The sequence below is a fragment of the Pipistrellus kuhlii genome, unplaced genomic scaffold (genome assembly GCF_014108245.1).
Source record: "Pipistrellus kuhlii isolate mPipKuh1 unplaced genomic scaffold, mPipKuh1.p scaffold_m20_p_1, whole genome shotgun sequence".
Classification (NCBI taxonomy): Eukaryota; Metazoa; Chordata; class Mammalia; order Chiroptera; family Vespertilionidae; genus Pipistrellus; species Pipistrellus kuhlii.
In genome coordinates, this window is record NW_023425404.1 from 98,836,894 (window position 1) to 98,858,299 (window position 21,406).

The window sequence follows — 21,406 nt, forward strand, 5'->3', positions numbered from 1 at the left end:
CACTCTCCCTTCCTCACTCTGAAATAATAAAACATATTTTTTAAAGAATCTGTGGTGTTAGGTAGCTAATATATTTTGGAAATTTTCCCAACAATATTCAGAAACCAGGTCCTTAAAATCCTTGATGTATTATCCTTATTGTGCAATTATATGATGTAAGGAATAGCTTCTTATTTTTATATTTGCGTAAAATAAGTCATAACATCATTTTATCATAGATGTGTTCACTATGTTAATGATTTTGTTTTATAACTGCACACTTAACTTTTCATAATTTTGCTATCCCTGCTGATTTAACTTCATATATGTACAAATTAGGCCTCCCTAAATGTTTTGAATATGGGAAAAGAAGATATGTTTACAATAAAACAGACACAACCTATGTTATGTAAAGTAGCCTTATATTATAATAAAGAAAAAAGAATATCAAGTCATCCAAATGCTTTGAAAATGCCATAGGACTTTGTTACACATAAGGATATGTCCTAAGACCTTCATCAATCCCAACTCTGTGAATACACTAAAGCAAACCATTTCCTCCATAAAATTCAATGAGGTATTTAGGTGATTACTTCAGACTTTTAATGATTCCATAAATATAAGATTGGAGTCATTTGTAAAACTATTAAAATGAATTCTGCCTCTAAAATAAACTCACCACTACAGTACATCCTGTCATTACTGTAATAATGTAGCACAAAATTAACTAAGTGTCTACATTCTGATAGCTTAAATTGAGCCCTACCCAGGCATGCATGGACAAGAGCATGTGTGGGAGCTGAAATCTACTTACCAGGCTGAGTACTGCACACAGCTGTATCAGGCCCACATCAGCCTAACCTTTTTCTAACTCTCAAAAAGGCTCTATAGATCCTACCGATGATCCTATTCTCCTACTAACGCTGAACCAGCCAAGATTGCTAATAAAATCATGTACCTGGAATCCTGCCCGGGGGCAAGATGGCTGCTGACTATCTTACTCCTGTGTAAGGGTTCTGAACAACCTTGGCAGACAGATGCTCGGATTGTTCAGCCTCTCCCTCCATCTCCCAAGGGAAGGTGAGCAGTCGGTCACTCTCTGTGGTACCAGGTAACATAGCTCACAGGCCTGCACTGAAGAGGATATGAGAACTAGAATAGTGCCTGGATGGAGTCCTCCCCCTAAAAAAAGATGATGCTAAATACAGGCCAGTTTATTTCTGATCTATTTGAAAAATCAGCGGGGGTGAAGTGTTGGAGACATGAGGACAAGAGTCTTCTCAGGTGCCCAGGGTGCTGACCAAAAATATAAAGGCATGGAAAGCAGAGAACAAGGAGTCTATCTTAGGATATTATAAGATCCTGAAGAGCTGGAGAAATATAATAAGCATAGAAAATCTGGAATGCAGTGAAGCTGGAACAGATCATCTCTGTGCCTTCTTGGCCCCAGGAACTGTGGGAGGACACTAGGGAGGACAAAATGAAAAGAAACTTCCCTCCCCTTCTTTCAGTGGAGAGGGTGGCTGTGAGCATTCGGGACACTGGAATTACTGGGACAGATCTCCAGGCAATGAACCCAGGGACTTCCAAGTAGACCTGGCCCCAGACCTGGTCTGGGCCAGGAAATCTGATATCACTCATACTAGAAGGCAGGTCAGGAACTTGAGTCAGATTTCTTGAGGACTGATTCACAGGTTCTGGATTCCATCCTTGATCAAGGAGGAATAGGGGAAGAGGGAGTCTAAGGGTGGCAAGGGAAATTTTCTGATCTTTTTCAAGGAACTCTGCCCTTGAAGACAAATGATAGAAATCTCTAAGTTGCCAGAGACACAGAGGCCTCAAAAGAGCATTGCATGAACACCAAAGGTTTCAAATGATAAAGGAAGTATAACTGGAACTAAGAAAAACTCTATTTTACTGGAATTTTCTAAAGAGGTAACTAAGCATTGAAGTTTCTACGTTAATGTTTTATCTATGAGTATTAAAATGCAGGCACCAATCTTTCTTCCTGAGTCTCTGAGAGTGGTTTACATGTGCCTAGAGATAACAGAATTTGCTTCATTGGGAATATACAGGGGAGGGCAAAGTAGGTTTACCATTGTGAATACGCAAAACACTGAGTTTATTCTTGAATTATTATTCATTTATTATTTATTTGTATTATTTGTCTTCTTCTTAAGAAGAATGTGCCATTGAGACATTCTTTTGAGTTAATAACTCTATTATAATAATCATAGTCTGCATGTCTTTTCCCACACGAACAACTATAAACTCCTTTTGCCCAACCCCTGTACATTTCCTTTGTTAAAATTAGAAATAAACTTTTTGGAAATTTCTGCTTGAAATAGGTCTATATGGTGTACATGGGGCCTGGCCAGGTGTACTAGTTAGATATTTTGTCTAAATGTCTGGGACAGTGAAAATCTCTACATTTAATCATTTTTAGGATGGCCCAACATTCCCATGAATACTGCATTGTAATGGTCTTAAAAAAATTAAACTAAACTGTTGGTATAAATATAATTGTTTTAAGTAACTAACATCTCTATTTCAGTGATAAATTGTTTTGACTTAGGTGTGGATCTCATCTGTCAAAAAGATGAGAAACACAGAGCTTAGGCTGACAGCTATGCTATGACTAACCAAATCCTGTGTCTTCCAGCATTGGTGAAACACTGCAGGCGAACTTGTGAGTTTTCAAACAGGATAAAACCTTAGGCCCATCACAGTTCTTAGTACGGGCAAGCTATAATTTGGGGGTTCTCTTGTGCTCTCCTGGAGAAACAAGGAAATTTTTTGTATTAATTATTATTTCAGAAAGTTTAGACTTGAATGATGCTGACAAGATGCCCTTGGAGCCATTTCTAAGAAGCTGGATCCAAGGTTCAAAAATGAAAAAAGAAAATGGAGACTTTAAAGCTTAAAAAGCAACATTGCAATTTAAACTTAAGTTGGAGAGCTGAGAGGTTATATGGTGTATATTAAAAAGCAGTAGTTAGCGCTAACCGATATGGCTCAGTGGATAGAGCTTTGGCCTGAGGACTGGATTGTCCCAGGTTTGATTCCAGTCAAGGGCATGTACCTTGGTTGAGGGCATATACCCAGTGGGGGGGAGGGGTGCAGGAGGCAGCTGATCGATGTTTCTCTCTCATGGATGTTTCTAACTCTCTATGCCTCTCCCTTCCTCTCTGTAAAAATCAATAAAATATTTTTTTTAAAAAAAAAGCAATAGTTAGTAAAAGCAAATAATTAAATAACAAGTTCTTGAACCTAGTGAAAGCTGAGATAAATTAGACCATTAATCTCTAGTCACACTTGTGATCTCTTCTCTTTGAACCTCATTCTTTGTCTAACCTGTGGGCCCTCGTTTCTCTCTTTGTCACCTGACATTCCTTTTAGACTCACAACCCCATCTAGGGGCTTGAAATAGACTATCAACTGCCAATAAGAGATTTTAAGATGTCACAGATCAATAGGCCTCCTCTGGTTTGCATGTGTTTAATTTGTTTTTATATTATTTTGATCCTGAGCTTACCTCAGAAAACTATAGAATATGGTGGCTGGGAAAGAGAGGGATGAGTAAATGCAATAAAGAAAATTCTTCAGAGTTATGCCTCTTGTTGAATAGATGAGGAAAGAACAAGCTAGAGAAATTAGAACATATTATCCAAGGTGAGATTGCTGTATTTGCATCTCATTATAATAATCCAGGAATCCATATCACAGGGCTCTCTGAAAGCAAGTCATCACTTCAGTCAGAGAAAGACAGGTATTACATGATCTCACTCATATATGGAATCTAATAAACAAAATAAACTGTTGAAAGAAAATGAATCCAAAGACATAGAAGCATGGAGCAGACTGCCAAATCTCAGAGGGATGGTAAGGGTAGGGAGAGATTAACCAGGGAATTTATATGCACACTAGTGCCCCAGTGCATGGATTTGTGCACATTAAAAGGAAATTAATTAGAAGGTGGCCAGTGTGGAGGGACTGGGTGAGATGGGCTAGACACACCCTGGAGCCAACCTCTTGTGATCCCTCCTCAGTCGGCCACACCTGGGGTGGCGCTGTGGCTCAAAGGGTATCTATGGAGTGAGTGGGATCCCTCTGGCAGGTGGGGTCCCTTAGCCTGGCCTGCAGGGATCAGGCCAAAACCAGCTCTCCAACATTCCCCGAGGTGTCCCCAAGTGCAAGAGTGCACTCTGCAAAGTTGCTGTCATACAGGGTGTGGAACACAAATGCAAATGTGCAGTTAAACAGATTCCAGCCGACAGTACTCCAGCACCAACATAACCCATGGCCAAAGGTGGAACAGCATGGCCCCACAAGGAATTGTGCTCTCTCATATCTGGGGTGTATTACCCAAGAACTGCCTCTGCCAAGTCTCTGCACCTTGGCATCTCCTGCATTGAGTGTCTGCCCCTTGGTGGTCAGTGTGTGTCACAGCTACTGGTCAGATGGACATTTAGCATATTAGCCTTTTTTATATATACAGATATGGGCCTGGTGCATGAAATTTGTGCATGGGGGGGGGGGGGGGCAGGGTGTCCCTCAGCCCAGCCTGTCCCCTCTCACACACTGAGAGCCCTCAGGTGATGTCCTACTGACAGCTTAGGCCCAGCTTAGGCTACAGGAAGTGGGCCTAAGCCACAGTCTTGCCTCCCTCTGTGGGAGGCGACAGGGCTGATCAGGGGAAGGTACCAGCCCCATCACCCTGCTGCTGCAGCCACTGCCAGCCTCCATGGCCACCAAGGTGTTTTCATCAGCACAGACACCACCATGAAATCCCTTCACCATGAAAAAATGACAACTTTCTTTAGGCATTTTCAAGATGTATCTTTCATAGGCTAAGATATTTCTTTCTTTTTTCTTATCCTCCCCTAAGGATATGTTTCCATTGATTTTTAGAGAGTGTGGAAGAGAGAGGGAAAAAGCGAGAAATATCAATGTGAGAGGAACATTTTGATTGGTTGCCTCCTGCATGAGCCCTGATCTGGGCCCAGCCAGGGAGGAACCTGCAACCTAGGAACATGCCCTTGATCAGAATCAAACCCGGACCCTGTGGTCTGTAGGCCGAGGCTCTATCCACTGAGCCAAACCGGCTAGGGCAGGATATGACATTTCTTAGCCCCTCCAGCAGCGGACCTTCATTTTTTCCTCCAGGAGTGTGGTGGGAAAATCCTAGATCACCTCCTTGAATTCTTATAACCCAAGTTACCAAGAACACTGCAAGTGGCAGCCTACAGGAAGCTTAGCCAATGAACAGTCAGAAAAGGTGTTTATTCTCAAACTGGTTTGGCTCAGTGGATAGAGCACCAGCCTGCAGACTGAAGGGTCCCAGGTTTGATTCCTGTTAAGGGCATGTACCTTGGTTGGAGGCACATCCCCAGTAGGGAGTGTGCAGGAGTCAGCTGATGTTCTCTATCACTGATGTTTCCAACGGTCTATCCCTCTCCCCTCTTCTCTGTAAAAATCAATAAAGTATATTTTTTTAAAAAAAGAAAAGGTGTTTCCTCTGCAGCTCACGGGCAGAGAACCCCTGTGTTGTGTCCATTGGGTTAGGGGTGTGTCCCCATGACAAGGAGTGGGGCATGCCCCTGAGACGAACAGCCAGCCCCATATTGTGGGCACTGGGCTTGGGGGGGGGGTGCTGACCTCGGGGGGCCACCGCATGGCACCAGCACAAGTGCAAGCAGCCGCCTCATCCCCAGCCACTTGGTACCTGCACCCATAGGCCCATAGTGGCCAGAGGCGTTCTGGGACCTCAGCCACTCTGGGCCTATGCATGGGCCTATAGGCTAGGAGCAACCTGGGTCCCAAGAATGTTCTTCAGACCCAGACTGCTCAGTGCTTGTGTATGCAAATCAACCTTCCATCTTTGTTGGGTTGATTTGCATACTCATTCCTGATTGACTGATGATCATAGCAGAGGTACAGTCAATTTTCATGTTTCTATTTTATTATATAGGATATGCAGAATCCATGGGCACAAACAATAGTGTTGTGAAGGCCTGGGAAGGGAAAGTGTGGGGTAAATGGGGTTAATGGGGAAAAAAGGGGAGGGAACATCTGTAATACTTTCAACAATAAAGATTAAAAAAAAAAAAAAAAGAAAGAAAGAAAGTCAACATTTCTGTTGTCTTTATTTGACAGTATCATTGAATTATTTTTGACAGATATTCCTGTTTTTCTAATACGGTTTTCAGATTAAAATTGCTTAACTTTGCACTATAAAAAACTACATTTAAGACATTTGAAACTTGAACATTTTTTTAAAGAGTTTTTGTTTATAGTATTATTTATTCTAATAATAAAAATTATAAAATGTTATATTTTAAATAGTTTTTTTAAACCGAGCTAAAAACAGAAATTTTAAAAAGATGCCATGCAGTGAAGAAGGATCAGAGTTTTAAAACAATCAGCCCCACATTTGTTCTCATTTTCCAATCTCCCAAATATAGACAACTTTAGGTGTTTTCTAGGTCTCTTCTGGTCTATAGTTTTCAGCAATATCTATTAATGTTCTTCAGGGTCAATTTATTTTTCTATTCTCCATTATACGTCCAACATCACAAAATAAGCCTAACACTCATGTAGTAATTTGTAGGACTGATACTAGACTCTCATGATTGTCACCACTGCTTGGTCAAATGTCTTTCCTAGCCTCTTTTTCTTTTATTCTTTTTCTGTAACTACCTTTTGTTTGGTGCTTTGGACTAAATCTACCAACTATACAACCTTAGCTCAAAACCCAACCCATCTGATTGTTTATACTTCAGTGGTACCTCCATTTTTACTTACTGAATCAGTCTTCCAGGCTTCAGAGCAAACAGTACTAGGGACTAAAGCAGGAAAACACCACTGGCAGTCTAACTCTTTGTCCTCTCAGAGGTCATTTTGAAGAAACTTCACTTGAAAAAAGTAGGTATCTTCTTACAATTTCTTCCCTTTCTTAGGGCTTTAGATTCCTCCTGAAAATCTTTGTTTTATCCATGCCAACAATACAAGTAAGATCATTTTCCTCACAGAGAAGATGAAAGCCAGATTTGATTTGTGAATTCTTACTCATTTTTACCCTTTGGCTTTTTCTGTTAGTCCTGAGCAGGATATGTCACTTCTTTGACTTTGTTAAGCCCTAAATTTTTAGCATATATATATACATACATACATACATACATATATATATATATATATATATATATATATATTTTATGTATGTATGTTTTTTTTTTACTTTTTTTGTACAGAGAGGAAGGGAGAGAGATAGAGAGTTAGAAACATCAGTGAGAGTCATCAATCAGCTGCCTCTTGCACACCCCCTACTGGAGATATGCCCACAACCAAGGTACATACCCTTGACCGGAATCGAACCCCGGACCTTTCAGTCCCCAAGCCGACGCTTTATCCATTGAGCCAAACCGGTTTTGGCAAGCCCTAAATTTTTAAAAAGCCTTTTCAGCCTCACCATGTATTTTATAAGTCAACTCATGTGAAGATACAGATTTTCTGATTTTATTCTGAAAAGTCTATGATAGTCACATTCATCCATAGTCATGTGCTCTTCCTTCTACCTTTTGTTCATGGTTTTAAAAACCTGAGCTCATCTGAAAATCCTCAGTGTATCTGTGCTGATTTTTAGTCTTCTTTGTCTTCTTCAGTATTTGTTTGTAATCATGTGACAAAACTGCTTTTTTGATAATATTCTAAACTTTTAGCTCATTTCTATTTTAGGGATTCATACCGTAATTATGTCCATTTATTTTCTTGTCAACTTTGTAAAATCTGAGTTCCTAAAATCTAGGTTGTTTATCATGCCCAGTATTCCTCTCACTTATTATCATTCAGCCTGCATGCATGCAGTAACAGACAGTAGGCATACAGTCAGAAAGACCTAGATTGTAATCCTATATTTTATTCACAACATGACTGTGGAAACCATTATGTAACTTCTCTGAGCAGCAATTTTGTCATTTACTTTAATAACTACCTCATAAAATTAGTGGGAGAATTAGTGAAAAAAATATAGTGTATGTAAAATGACTACCATGTTGTTTTTAAATATCCTTCTTTATTCATCACTAGAAATGTCTCTTCTTGGTCAGAGTTAAGTGCCAAGTAGCAAATCTCTTCATTAGTTAGATGAAGTTATTATTAGTTAGATGAAGTATAACCAGTCAATAACATGTTAAATGTTTTGGGTTTATAAGAGGTTTAGAATGTTATAATGGAATTTTTTGTGATCTGATCATACGAACTAACCATCCATTCATGTGGCAAAATAATCAGTAGTAAAATTCCACTATAATATTATTTCTCTCTTTTCCTTCAATCCATGGATTTTCTCATGGGCTTATTTGTACTAGCTAACACCAATATTCTCCATCCTTAACTTAATATGACTAATCTTTGGAATAACATATTCTGTCAACTGGCTATATTTCAGTCCTGAGTTTTAAGCCACCCATGTCTCCCTTTCACAAGTTTATTTTGTTGATATTCATATCTGTACAATGCTAACAAGAAATCTGAGGACACAAATAGCAGTCTTGATCTCTTTTAAGTGTTATATCATCTGCTTGAAGCACCTTCTTCACTCTTTGCTTCAAGTCATATATGGTATCATCATTGTCCAATGTTTTCATCAATCTATCTGATTATTTTTCTCTTTCTTCCTTTATATTCAAGTTAGCACCCTGACCTTAAATTAATTTGGCACTATCCACACATATCTTCTTCTATTTTTATGAAATGCACTAACCAAGAATTCAATAGACTAGTATTTTAATCCACAGGACATAAATATAACTCCCTTAATGATATACATATGCACTGTTCATTACCCAGGTTAGCTCTCTTCTTATGAATCAATATTAAGTAAGATTAAGTCAATAAATTAAAAGCTGAGCACTTAATTCTTTCTGCTTCTATAATACTTACATATTTTACAATGGGCATATTTTTCAAACCGTCTCTGGCTTCCAATGTTTCAACTTATGGTTGTTGGTGGTGTTTTGTGTTGTTTTTTATTGTTATTGTTGTTGTTGCTTTACTTTACAATGGCGCAAAAGCAATATACATTCAGTAGAAACCATACTTCAAATTTTGAATTTTGATCTGACCCTGGGTTAGCAGTATGTGGTACAATATTCTCTAAAATGCAGGGCAGCAGCAGCATACCGCAGCTCTCAGCCGGCCACACGGTCTCAAAAGTAAACCCCTGACACTCCGCAGGGTACCCACTGTTAGATGATTTTGCTCAACTGTAGACTAATGTAAGTGTTCTGAGCACATTTATGATAAACTACATTTGGGTGTAAATTACAAAATTCCATATATATCAATATGTAGAAAACTATTCTTAAAGGCACAAATACAAGCGAATATAGTGAATGACATCACCATCTAACCAAGGGTTTAGTCTGTAATTCAGGAGTCATTCTTTTTTTTTTTTTTTTTTTCCAGGTTTGTGGGGTTTTTTTTCAAGAAAAACGATTTTTAAAATAATAATGTTACATGCAATGAACCTTAATATTTCAAGAAAAGTTATTTTAAATATGATAATGTTACATGCAATAGACACCAATTACTCAGGAAAAATGATCTTACATATAATAATATTACATGCAATAAACATCAATATTTCAAGAATAAAAGGATTTTAAGTATAATATTACCAAGACTGTACTAACATAGTATGATATCACAAAAGTTGTAGGAAATATTAAAATATGCAAATAACAGTATTACTTCTATTATGTTCTAGAATATTTTCCCCTCTGCTTTATTTTTGTTCACCAGTTTATGTTGTTCATTAGATCCCACAAATGAGTGAGATCATATGATATTTATCTTTCTCCGACTTGCTTATTTCTCTTAGCATGATGCTTTTAAAGTCTATTTTGTTGGATATGGATATTGCTACTCATATTTTTTTTTTCATTTGCATTGAAAATTTTTTTCCATCCCATCACTTTCATCCTGTGTGTCTCTTTTGATTTGCAATGGGTCTGTTGTGGACAGCATATAATTGAGTCATGTTTTATCCATTCAGCTACCTACACATTTGATTGGAGCATTTAAACCATTTACGTTTAGGGTTCTTATTGAGAGGTAGTTATTTACTAGTATAGTCATTTTAATTATGTATGGCTAGGTTTCTCTATCTGTTTCTTCTTCTCAGCAATCCCTTACAGCAATTCCTTTAGCATTTCTTGTAATGCTGGCTTGGTGGTGATTAGTTCCTTTAGCTGTTTTTGTCTGGGAAGTTTTTTATTTGACCATCTATTTTGAATGGTAGCCTTGCTGGATATAGTATCTTGATCTCAGGTACTTGCTTTCCTTTACCTTGAGTACTTCATGTAATTCCCTTCTGGCCTGTAGAGTTTCTGATGAGAAATCGGGTGTCAGCCTTATTGGAACACCTTTGTAGGTAACAGTTTTCTTTTCTCTTACTGCCTTTAAGATTCTCTCTTTGTCTTTAATTTTTGGCATTTTAATTATAATGTGTGTGAGCATGGGTCTGTTTGGGTTCTTCTTGTTTGGGGTTCTCTCTGCCTCCTGAACTTGGGTGACTTTTTACTTTACCAGGTTAGGGAAGTTTTCTACCATTATTTCTTCAAACACCTTCTCTATCCATTTCTCCCTTTTTGCTTCTTCTGGCATACCTGCAATTCTAATATTGTTGCATTTCACATTGTCCCACAGCTTCCTTAAGCTGTCCTCCTGTTTTTTACTTGTATTTTCTTTTTTATCTCTAATTGAGTGATATTTCCAACTCTGTCTTCTAATTTACTGATTCAATCCTCAGCTTCCCCTAATCTGCTGTGTATTTTTTCCAATGTGTTCTTTATTTGTGATATGTCATTCTTTATCTCACACTCTTCTATTTTTATAATTACTATATATTTTTTCATACTGTTGAACATTTTTAACATCATTACTCTGAACTTTGTTTCAGATAAATTTCTTACCTCTGATTCATTTATCTCTTCTTTTGAAGAATTCTGTAGTTCTTTCATTTGGGGGTTGTTTCTTTGTTTCCTCATTTTGGTTATCTATTTGAGTTTGTGACTATGTTTTAGGTAGATCCTCCATACTTTTCAATCTCTAGTGCAGGACAGTTTTAAAAGCTGTTTTCTGACTAATTGGCTCAGGCAAAGACTCAAAGATTCAAAGCCTCCAGAGATCATCTCCGTCTACAGATTAATAGGATTTTGACTTGAATTGCCCTCCAGCAATCATCCTCAGGTATAGGGAGAGTTTTTCAATAGGGTGGGGCTAATTGTTAGCCTGGAGGCTAATTATTACTTTTAATTTCTTAAGTGGCCTCAGGGGAAGGTGTTTCCCAATAGCGTGTGTATTCCCCTTGGGCAAAGCAGACATCTATGTGGAAAAGATGTCCTCTGCTGTGTGAGGGAATGACTTAGCCCAGGAAACTTGGGTGTCTTCCTTCTGGGCTCTATCCTCCAAATCTCCAGTCCTGGGTCCTACTCTCATAGCTCCAATCCACTTCACCCTCCCTCTGCCAGTGCACAAGGTCGGGGGAATTTTTGTGCATTGGCCCTTTAAGAGGTTGCCCAAATTTCAGCTTCCACTCCCTGGTAGACAGAACCCCACTACTTTTCACAGCTAGATATTATGTGGGTACCCTCCTCAGTTTTGTGCTCTCTGCTGGGAATCCCAGCTTTGGGATTAGATCCCAGAGTTCTAAGTGGCACACACACACACACACACACACACACACACACACACACACACCTGACAGCTGAGATAGCTCTCCTGTGGGTGCCAGCCATCCTTTTTTGGGCCTCTGCCCCTCCTACCAGTCTCTGTGTGGTCTCTACTTTGGTCCTTGGGTATCAGGCTTCTCTCCTGTGAGTTTTCCATTGATTATTCAGGAAGCTTTCAGTATTTCAGTTGTAATTCCAGCTTGTTCCTGGGAGCGTGTCCATGCAGCATCCTCCTACTCTGTCATCATTTTTAATCTCTCAGAAGTCATTCTTTTTTTTTTTTTTTTTTTTTTTTTTTTTTCTTTTTTTTTTTTTTTTTTTTTTTGCATCTTACTCTTTTATTAGTGTAGATGTTATTAGTAGAATACATTAAAATATCTTAATCTTAGGGAAACAAATAAAAACAGAAGGAGGAAAAGCCTTTCCCTAATTCATACCTTTCTTAGGCAGCACAGAGATGCTGTGGAACTAGGCTACCTGGATTCATGAATCCTGGCTCTCCTTTCTTGCTGCAATCATGGACAAGTTACTTAATTTCTTTTTTTTTTAATTTCTTTATTGATTAAGGTATCACATATTTGTCCTCATCCCCCCATTCCCATCCCAAATCCCTCTCCACGTATAGGCCCCCTCTCCCCCGTTGTCTGTGACCACTGGTTAGGCTCATATGCATGCACACAAATCTTTTGTTGATATCTCCCTCTTATCCCCACCCTCCCCTACCTTCCCTCTGAGGTCCAACAGTCTGATCAATGCTTCCTTGTCTCCAGGTCTGTTCTTATTCATCAGTCTATGTTGTTCATCATTTCCCCTAGATGAGGAGATCATGTGCTAATAGAAATATACTATAAGAACAGAAAATGAGATAAACAATAATGGTTATGTGGACAGGCAAATGAATTCGTCTGTAGTGAGTTTTTTCTGGGCCAACAGTTCTTTTGCATGCCAATTTCAATGTCAAACAGTTCTTTATGTGTACATGTCAGCAATGATATTTCAGTTCTGGTTGGTGGACAAATGGCGATAATGCAGGTCCGACCTCTCTGGTTTGGTCCTGGGAAACCTGCAGTGATGCACAGCTGCCGACTGCTAGTATGGCAAGGCGACATCAGCATCTTCCATCTCTGGACTGCTTTTCTTCTGTCTTCATGGCTGGAGCACTCCTGTCAATTCCTCTCTGTTGCAGGAATCCACATGGTCTCGGAGTTTTTTTCTGAAAATATATTGTACAAACATATTCTTCACCAAAAGTTAATAAAGGAATCTTTTCTATAAATTTGACTTGAGATCCTTTTTTATTTTTTGCCCAAACAATTTTCCCTTGGCTTGTTTTGACACCATGAAGTCATTCTTAACAGTCTTCCCTGTCTCTTAATCTACATTTCTCATCTATCACCAATTGGCACTCTGAGTCAAAAAAGCTTGTGGGCAAGATGAGCTGGCAACTTTTGTGAAGCAGTCTTATCCTAATTAGTCCAAATTCCTACCATTTCTTTCCTGTACTTACTAGTCTCCAGGCATAAGTCCTTCCTTTCTCTCTACACTGGCAGTCAGGGTGATCTTTTCAAAATTCAAATCCTACATATTAATCCACTTATTTAGAATAATATTTTAGTGCTTTTTTATTTCTCTTAAGATGAAAACCAATGTCTGTAACATAGTCTTCAAAACTCAGATTCAGGGATGAGCATCACCTCCATGATGTCCCTCCATAACATAGGGACAGCCATGATGGCCTCCTCTAGTAATTTTAACTTGGCATATGCCTTCCACTACTGGTCCTTTGCACATAATGCTCCATCATCCTTAACACTCTCTTCCAGTACCTCCAACCACTCCCATTACCATTTTCACATTTCCTCTCATCCTTCAGATGGGCACCTACAGGACAAATGGGTATATCCTTTGAGGCACTGATCAGGACTGTAATTTTAAATTCATTTGTAAAATTATCTAACTAAAGTTTATCTTCTCTTCTAAATAAAAGTTGAATGTAAGCAGAAACTATACCTACATTAATACATATTTCTTTAATTCATAAATGAATAAACAGCAGACTTACTGAAATCTACAAGAATATTATAATGGCCCTAGGAAACAACATAGTTTTTTCTTCACAGTAACATTTCCTGAAAAAAATGGTTCCCCAATGCCATGAATACAATCTAAATGGATAAGTTGTCCTGAAATAATGTCAATACATAAAACACATGGAAATACACAAATAAACATAAGATATAATGGAAGTAAACTCTGACCTGGAACATTAGGATTTTATGTAACCTAAGAAATACAGCAGATTTTTATCGTATTTTATATGACCCACCCCTAATCCTCTTTGACTCTTATTTTCATCATTTTAAAAAACAGCACCATGCTAAGAATAGGCTCTGAGGAGATTGATAAAAATTCAAAATCTATTCAATAAGTCTCCTCTTCCATTTCCTTCTGAGTAAAATGAAGTGTCATCCTCACAAAGCTTCTAGTCATCAGCAGCCAGATAATTCATCTGTTTTGTTTTGTGTTTTGTTTTGTTTTAATTAAACAGACTGAACATTGCTTCACTGAATTGGACACTTTCCAGTTTTACTAAAGTTTTTCTATCCACAGAGCAGCTTATCTATTTTTTTTTTTTAATTCAGGAATGATACCTCATTTTTCACTCTTTTACTAAAAGTGGAAATACTGATTTGCTAATGTATTTACTTCCTTATCCCATTTTTTAAACCATATGTTACCTCCAGAAAAACAATGATTAATGTTTTAATTTAACTAACTATGGGTGTTTAAATGCTATTAAGTATTTTCTTTTTAGATGAGTACCAAGAACAAAGTTACAAAGTTACCAGTAAATACTTAGCAGAAAAACTATTTTATTCTATTAATATAATTCAGTAAGTCACTCTACAGCTGTCATGTTCATAAAGGAATTAGTTTCCCACCTCCATTTATTCATTTGTACAACAAAGATGTATATTAAATACTTGTCAGGCACTTGACTTAACTAGGGGGAAAGATGGAAGTTATAGAATCTGCCTTCAAGGAGCTCAGAGTCTAGTCCATGAGAAAGAAAATTGATAGACGCCAATAAAGAATTCAGTCTTGTCAGGTGAAAGACAAGAAAAAGTTCCCTTAACAAAGAAAGAGACTAGGACAATTAGGCTGAGGTATAAATGTTTGAAAATTAAAGAGCTATAGAAACTATAAAAGATGAAAGCAAAGGCTAGAAACATGAGTAGGAGTTATGACAAAAAAAAGACATTGAAGAATTCGGATTTTATCCTGAAATTGAAGAGAAAGGATCACCAAATTTCTCATTTTGAAAAATTATCTTGGCAGTGATATGGAAGACAAACTTAAAGGCAGAAAAAGCTTCTATAAAGTCTAAAAACCATAATCCCTAAAAGAGAAGACAGGTTCACATTACCATAAAATTAAAAAGGGGAATATTACACCTAAGCTGACTATCTAGAGAAGTTTGAAATATTGTTCCTTTGCAACACATATAATTTGTTATAAAATTCACCAACCCCAGCTATTTAACGACTTAAAAATTAGACTCTAACTTATCAACTATAATTCATCTAACTTAATTTTTAATGTGGCCAAGACAGACTTAACATTCCCCTCAACTTCACTAAAGCTTAGACAGGTTTCTTTCTGAATTTAGGCCCACCTGTGACCTCCCTTTTACTTGGAGCATTTACTTTAGAAACCTTGCAATTGTAAATTCTTTCTTTGCTCTTTTGAGATGTAAATCTCTCAGGGTCTTTGCCAGTTTTATAACCAAGGAGTGTCTTTCTGGAGGATCTAAAAGCTATCCTTTTGAAATGTAATCATCAAGAAAGATAATGTCCTTATATCCCTGTCTCTCTGGGAGGGTAGGAGCCAATTAGCAAACACAGATGACCTAATCACACTGATCACCTTCTGCCCTAATGTCCTCCAGAACTTTCCCACCAGCGTACCCCAGAGCTTAAGGAACTCTCCCACCTTTTGTTTTAGTGGAATTGAGTTCAGTCTCTCACCACTGTGGCTTTCCTGTTCATCTTTCACATCTCAGCTTAAATATCACTTTCTCTAAGCATTCAACCCTCCAAGTCTAGGTCTGGTAGCTTCTTCCACATGATCTTGTATAACTTTTATTAGGGACTGAATGTTTGTGTCCCTCCAGCCCCCAGAATTCATACGTGAAGACCCTATTCCTCAAAGTGATGATGTTAGAAGTTGGGAACGTTGGGAGATGGTTAGGGTTAGGTGAGGTCATACAAGTGGAATCCTCATGAATGGGATTAATGTCTGATAAGAGTTTTAGAAGAGCTTGATTCCCCTCTGCTCTCTGCCATGCAAGGCTATAATGATAAGTCAGCAGTCTACAACCTGAAAGAAGACCCTCAGTAAAACTGTATTTGTTACATTTTAGTAATTTCCAATACAGTTGTCTCTATTCCCTACTAAATTAATAACTCCATCAAGATAAGGAGCATATTAGTTGCGTTCTTCATGCTGTCTATAGTATTAATGAATAAATATGCTTTGAATGAAGTAGTAAATGATTAGGAAAATGGTCCAGCCTTCCATTCACACCTGAGAACTGATTAGGTTCCGAACTTTTAAAATAAGTTGATAACTATGTCACATCCTTGTTTGTTTTCATGCTCTGTGGTCTCACTTTCAGTCTTTAATAGAAAGCACCAGCATGCTATGCTCTTATCAAAAACTACAACTCAAGTAATCTCTTCTTTTTCTTTAAAAACTTAGCAAAGAGAATTCAAGACAAATTGCCCTCAGAGTAAGCAATCTATCTTTCCCTTTACATGCTCTAAACTATCTCTAAATTCTAAGAGGAAAACAGTTTCATAATGAGGAGGAAACTGGTCTTGAAAGGTGTGTCAGGCCATAAAAACTGTAAACAATGCACTGCCCTGAGGGTCCTTATCCCTGGAGGCCTTCCTGTAAGCCCACAAAAGGGGGTGAAACCATATCTACAAGACAAAGGCCCCAGAAGGTTATAAAAACTGAAGTCCTCTGCATGTTTCTTCACTCTGATTTGGAAATTATTCTTGGAGTTCACTAGTGTTAATAAACATGGTCCCTCCCTTTCTCTAGGAAGGGTGCTTCCTATGTCTTCTGCAACAATCCTATCTAATAAAAGAGTAATATGCAAATTGACTATACTTTTGCTGCAATCAAAAGCCACACCCACCAACCAACTGGGAGCAAGTATGCAAATTAACCCAAACAAGATGGCTGCAGCCATGGAGAGAGCAGGAGACTTGGATTTCCCCAACAATGGAAGAAGCCAAGCTTTCTGCACATCCTGGTGGGCCCAGCCTCCACTCAAGGATACAAAGTTTCAATTTAGAAGATAAATAAATACCAACAAAAATGATGACAACCATGGAGCTGGAGAGAGCAAGAGGCTTGAGTTGCTCCCGGCAATGGAGGAAGACAAGCTTCCACAGCTCTGGCCTCCACTCAAGGCTACAAAGTTCCAATTATAGAAGATATGCCGAAACTGGTTTGGCTCAATGGATAGAACATCAGCCTGCGGACTAAAGGGTCCCAGATTTGATTTCGGTCAGGAGCATGTACCTTGGTTGCAGGCACATCCCCCATGGGGAGTGTACAGGATCAATGTTTCTCTCTCATCGATGTTTCTAGCTCCCTATCTCTCTCCTTTCCTCTCTGTAAAAAATCAATATTTTTTTAATTAATGAAATTTTAAATATTAAAACATATTATCCTATATGCAAATTGCAAATTGATTGAATGGCAAAATGACAAATATGCAAATTGACTGAATGGCAAAATGACAAATTGCTATGACACTAGGGGGCAGATGCTCAATGCAGGAGCGCCACTCAGCCAGAAGCCAGGCTAAGAGCTGGCAAGTGCAGCAATGGTGGTGGGAGCCTCTCCCACCTCTGGCACAGCCCTAAGGATGTCTGAGTACCAGCTTAGGCCCCTGTGGGCTCCCAGACTGCAAGAGGATCCAGGCTGGGCTGAGGAGACCCCCCCACCCCAAGTGCATGAATTTCATGCACCGGTCCTCTAGTAAAGCTATAATTATTAAAATGTGGCACTTTCATACAAATAAATTGAACAGAATAGTTTTAAGCAAGGGAGTGACATATTCACATTTGCATTTTGAAAGACAATGTGGAGAATGGATTAGAAGAGGGTAAGAATGGACACTGAGATAACACTTTTTAAGTTTTTCTGATAATTCAGGGGTTTCAATAACAAAATGGCAGAAGGAATGGACATATTGTACAGATCCAAGAATATTTTAAAAATTAGCCCTGGCCAGTTTTGCTCAGTAGTTAGAGTGTCAGCCAAAGCCAGTTTGGCTCAGTGGATAGAGCGTCAGACTGCGGACTAAAGGGTCCCAGGTTCAATTCCAGTCAAGGGCATGTACATTGGTTGTGGGCATATCCCCAGTAGGGGGTGTGCAGGAGGCAGTTGATTGATGTTTCTCTCTCATTGATGTTTCTAGCTCTCTATCCCTCCCCCTTCCTCTCTGTAAAAAAATCAATAATTTTTTTTTTTTTTTTTTAAGTAGTTAGAGTGTCAGCCCTCAGACCAAAGGGCTATGGGTTGGATTTTCAGTTAAGGGCATGTACGTCCCTTGCAGGTTTGATTCCTAGCCCCAGTTGGGGCACATGCGGGAGGCAACCAGTCCATGTGTCTCTCTCATGTTGATGTCTCTTACACTCTCACGCTCTCTCTCTCTCTCTTTCTCTCTCTCTCTTTCTCTCTCTACCCTCCTCACCCTTCCCTATCACTCTCTCTAAAAATCAATGGAAAAAATATGCTTCAGAGAGGATTTTTTAAAAGTTATAATCACCATAACTTACTAGTTAATGAAATGATGGAAGTAAGAGAGAGAAAAAAGATTAGTTCTAAGCTTCCTAAATTTACCATCTGGTGGATAATAGTGCCAATCACAGATATTGAAAACACAATAGGATTAGAAAGAAAAGTATTGAGTAGGGCTTTGTGATATTATTGGTACGTTATTGCATGATAAACAAACAAAGATAAGGTGGTTGTTGTTAAGAGAAATTTGTGGCATGAAAATGTAGTTTTGGTTAACATGTATATAGGTAATTCTTAAAGCCATGGTAGTGCTGAATAGCACTCAGGAGACTGTGTACAATGAGAAAAGATGTATGACAAAACTTTGACCATTGCCTGAAGAATGGTAAAGATTAGTCAAAGGAGACTCCAAAGGCACAAGATGGATAAATTGGATCAAAAATTGGGAGAGTTACATATCAGAGCAATTAAGGGAAGAGGGTTTTTCTTGGAAAGAAGTGTGTGTGACATTGGATGAACTGCTACTGGTAGAGATCAAGTAAAAATGTTTAAAAAAAAACTGAAAATTCCATTGGATTTAGCAACAAAAAAGTCAGGACCTTGACAAGAGTAGTTTAGTAAAATAAAACAATGCTATATGGCAAAAGATTGAGAAATGAATAAAAGTGAGAGTCCAGTAACAGAAAATATAGACAACAGTTTTAAGAGTTTCAAATATAGAGGAAAAGGAAGGGCAAGATTAAAAGTTGTATATTTTGGAGGGAGCATAATTGATGTAACTGTTACCTTGTTTAGTTGTTTGATTCATTGTTTTTATTGTTTTATTTGTTTTTAAGACAGGATAAAATGAAATATGTTTAAATATTTATGGGAAGATTTGATAACCAGCCACCAAGATGACGCCAATGATCCCTGACTCCTGATATTTTTGTAGTACTCATCCCAACACACAAATTGAATAGCATGAATCTGTGTAAATCAAAGAAGTGTGTGGAAATAATGATTCCTGAAGCTAACTGATAAAAGACATTGTGACTTGTACCTTGCTCTCTTGAATCAGTAGCTCTGAAGGAAGCCAGCTGCATGTTGTGAGACACTCAAGGTCCATTTTGCAAGGAATATTCACGCTGCTCACAGCTAGCAAGGAACTGAGGCTCCTGCCAATAGTCAAGTGAGCCACCTTGGACTAGATTTTCCATCCTCAATCAAGCTTTTAGATGATTGTCAACTGAGGCTGACTTCTTGACCACACCTCAGGAGAGATTCTGAGCCAGCATTGCTAGGTTTATCCACTCCCAGATTCCTAACCCACAAAAACTATGTGAAATAATAAATGTGTGTTGTTTTAAGCTTTAAATTGTTATGCAGCAATAGATAACTAATACAGAGTTATTAAAGGGGAGAGGTTAAAAGTACTAAAAAAAGGGGGGGGGGAGACCATTGATTTATTTTTTTTAATATATATTTTATTGACCTTTTTACAGAGAGGAAGGAGAAGAATAGAGAGCTAGAAACATCGATGAGAGAGAAACATCAGTGATCTGCCTCCTGCACACCCCTACTGGGAATGTGCCCATAACCAAGGTACATGCCCTTGACCAGAATCAAACCTGGGACCTTTCAGTCCACAGGCCCATGCTCTATCCACTGAGGCAAACCAGTTTCAGTTGATTTATAATGTAGTATGTATATCAATGGAAAGTAGAAGAAGAAATGTTCCCTAAGTGAAATAATAAAAGAAAGAATATAAAAGAAAGAATATCTCTTTCATTTCATAGGAGGGAAATAAAAGAATGGCTATATGAGGTCAAGCTATTGTTGAGTGGCAGTGAATGAGGAAGCATGCATCTGATGTTCTTCAGTTTTTACTCATAAGAGAAAGTGGATAGGTGGATGATTAAAGTATGAAGAGAATAAAGAAACTTTACATGGCTTCTATAGAGACAGAGGTGACTAAGCAAACATGGAAGAATTTCTCAATAGCCTTGAAAGACCAGAAAAATGTCAGAGATTGTGACCAACCTATTAATTTTCTCCAAAATATAGATGAGCTACAGGAGTACCTGTTGGCAAAGCTTCACAAAGTAGCTTTGGATAACACTTCAAATTAAAACAAGGTTGCCTGTACTGCGGTCTAATCAGAGCTTGATGGTTAAAAATGGTAGGTGTGATTGAAGAAATGCAGTGGGCTGTACATTCAAAAGAAATGGGAAACACCTAAGGAAATTCAGACTAATCCCCCAACTGTTATATAGAGCTAGAGCTATGTAACTAGTTTTTTCAAAGGTCAGTGAATCTAATTGTATAGTTTATTATTATTAGAAATATTTTCTGAGGACTATTAACAATGTTTATTTTCCTTACTTCTTCATCTAAATACCTTTCCCTTCTCTTCTGGTCTCTCCTACCCTTGAATGGGAAATTTTATACAGTCAGGTGGAACTCTTTCAAAAATAAGCAAAGATTATCTCCCTTCATGCTTATGCTATATAATAAAAGCCTGGGTGGAATTGTGCAACATCATCACAATATGACCACCACAATGTCATTGCAAGATGGACCCAGATACATCATCACAATATGGCTGTTGTGATGTCATCACAAGATGGCCTCCACAAGATGGCTCCCCCTACATCATCACAAGATGGTCACCACAAGATGGTCATCACCAGCAAGGGAAGGTAGTTGTGAGCAACTAGGCCTGCAGGGGAGGGCTATTGGGGGTGACCAGGCCAGCAGGGGAGGACAGTGGGGAGTGACCAGGCCTGCAGGGCAGGACATTTGGGGGCAATCATGCTGGCAGGGGAGGGCAGTTGGGGGTGATCAGGCTGGCAGGGGAAGGCAGTTGGGAGTGATTGGGAAGGCTGCACAGG

At 38.5% G+C, this 21,406-nt stretch overlaps 1 long non-coding RNA gene across 1 annotated transcript; it reads left to right on the plus strand.

The window, feature by feature from the left end:
- Positions 1-2,552: 2,552 nt before the first annotated feature.
- On the plus strand, positions 2,553-19,636 carry LOC118730220. The gene is made up of 3 exons (XR_004991403.1): positions 2,553-2,646; positions 2,801-2,945; positions 19,597-19,636. It is a non-coding gene; the product is annotated as an uncharacterized LOC118730220 (long non-coding RNA).
- Positions 19,637-21,406: the final 1,770 nt, after the last annotated feature.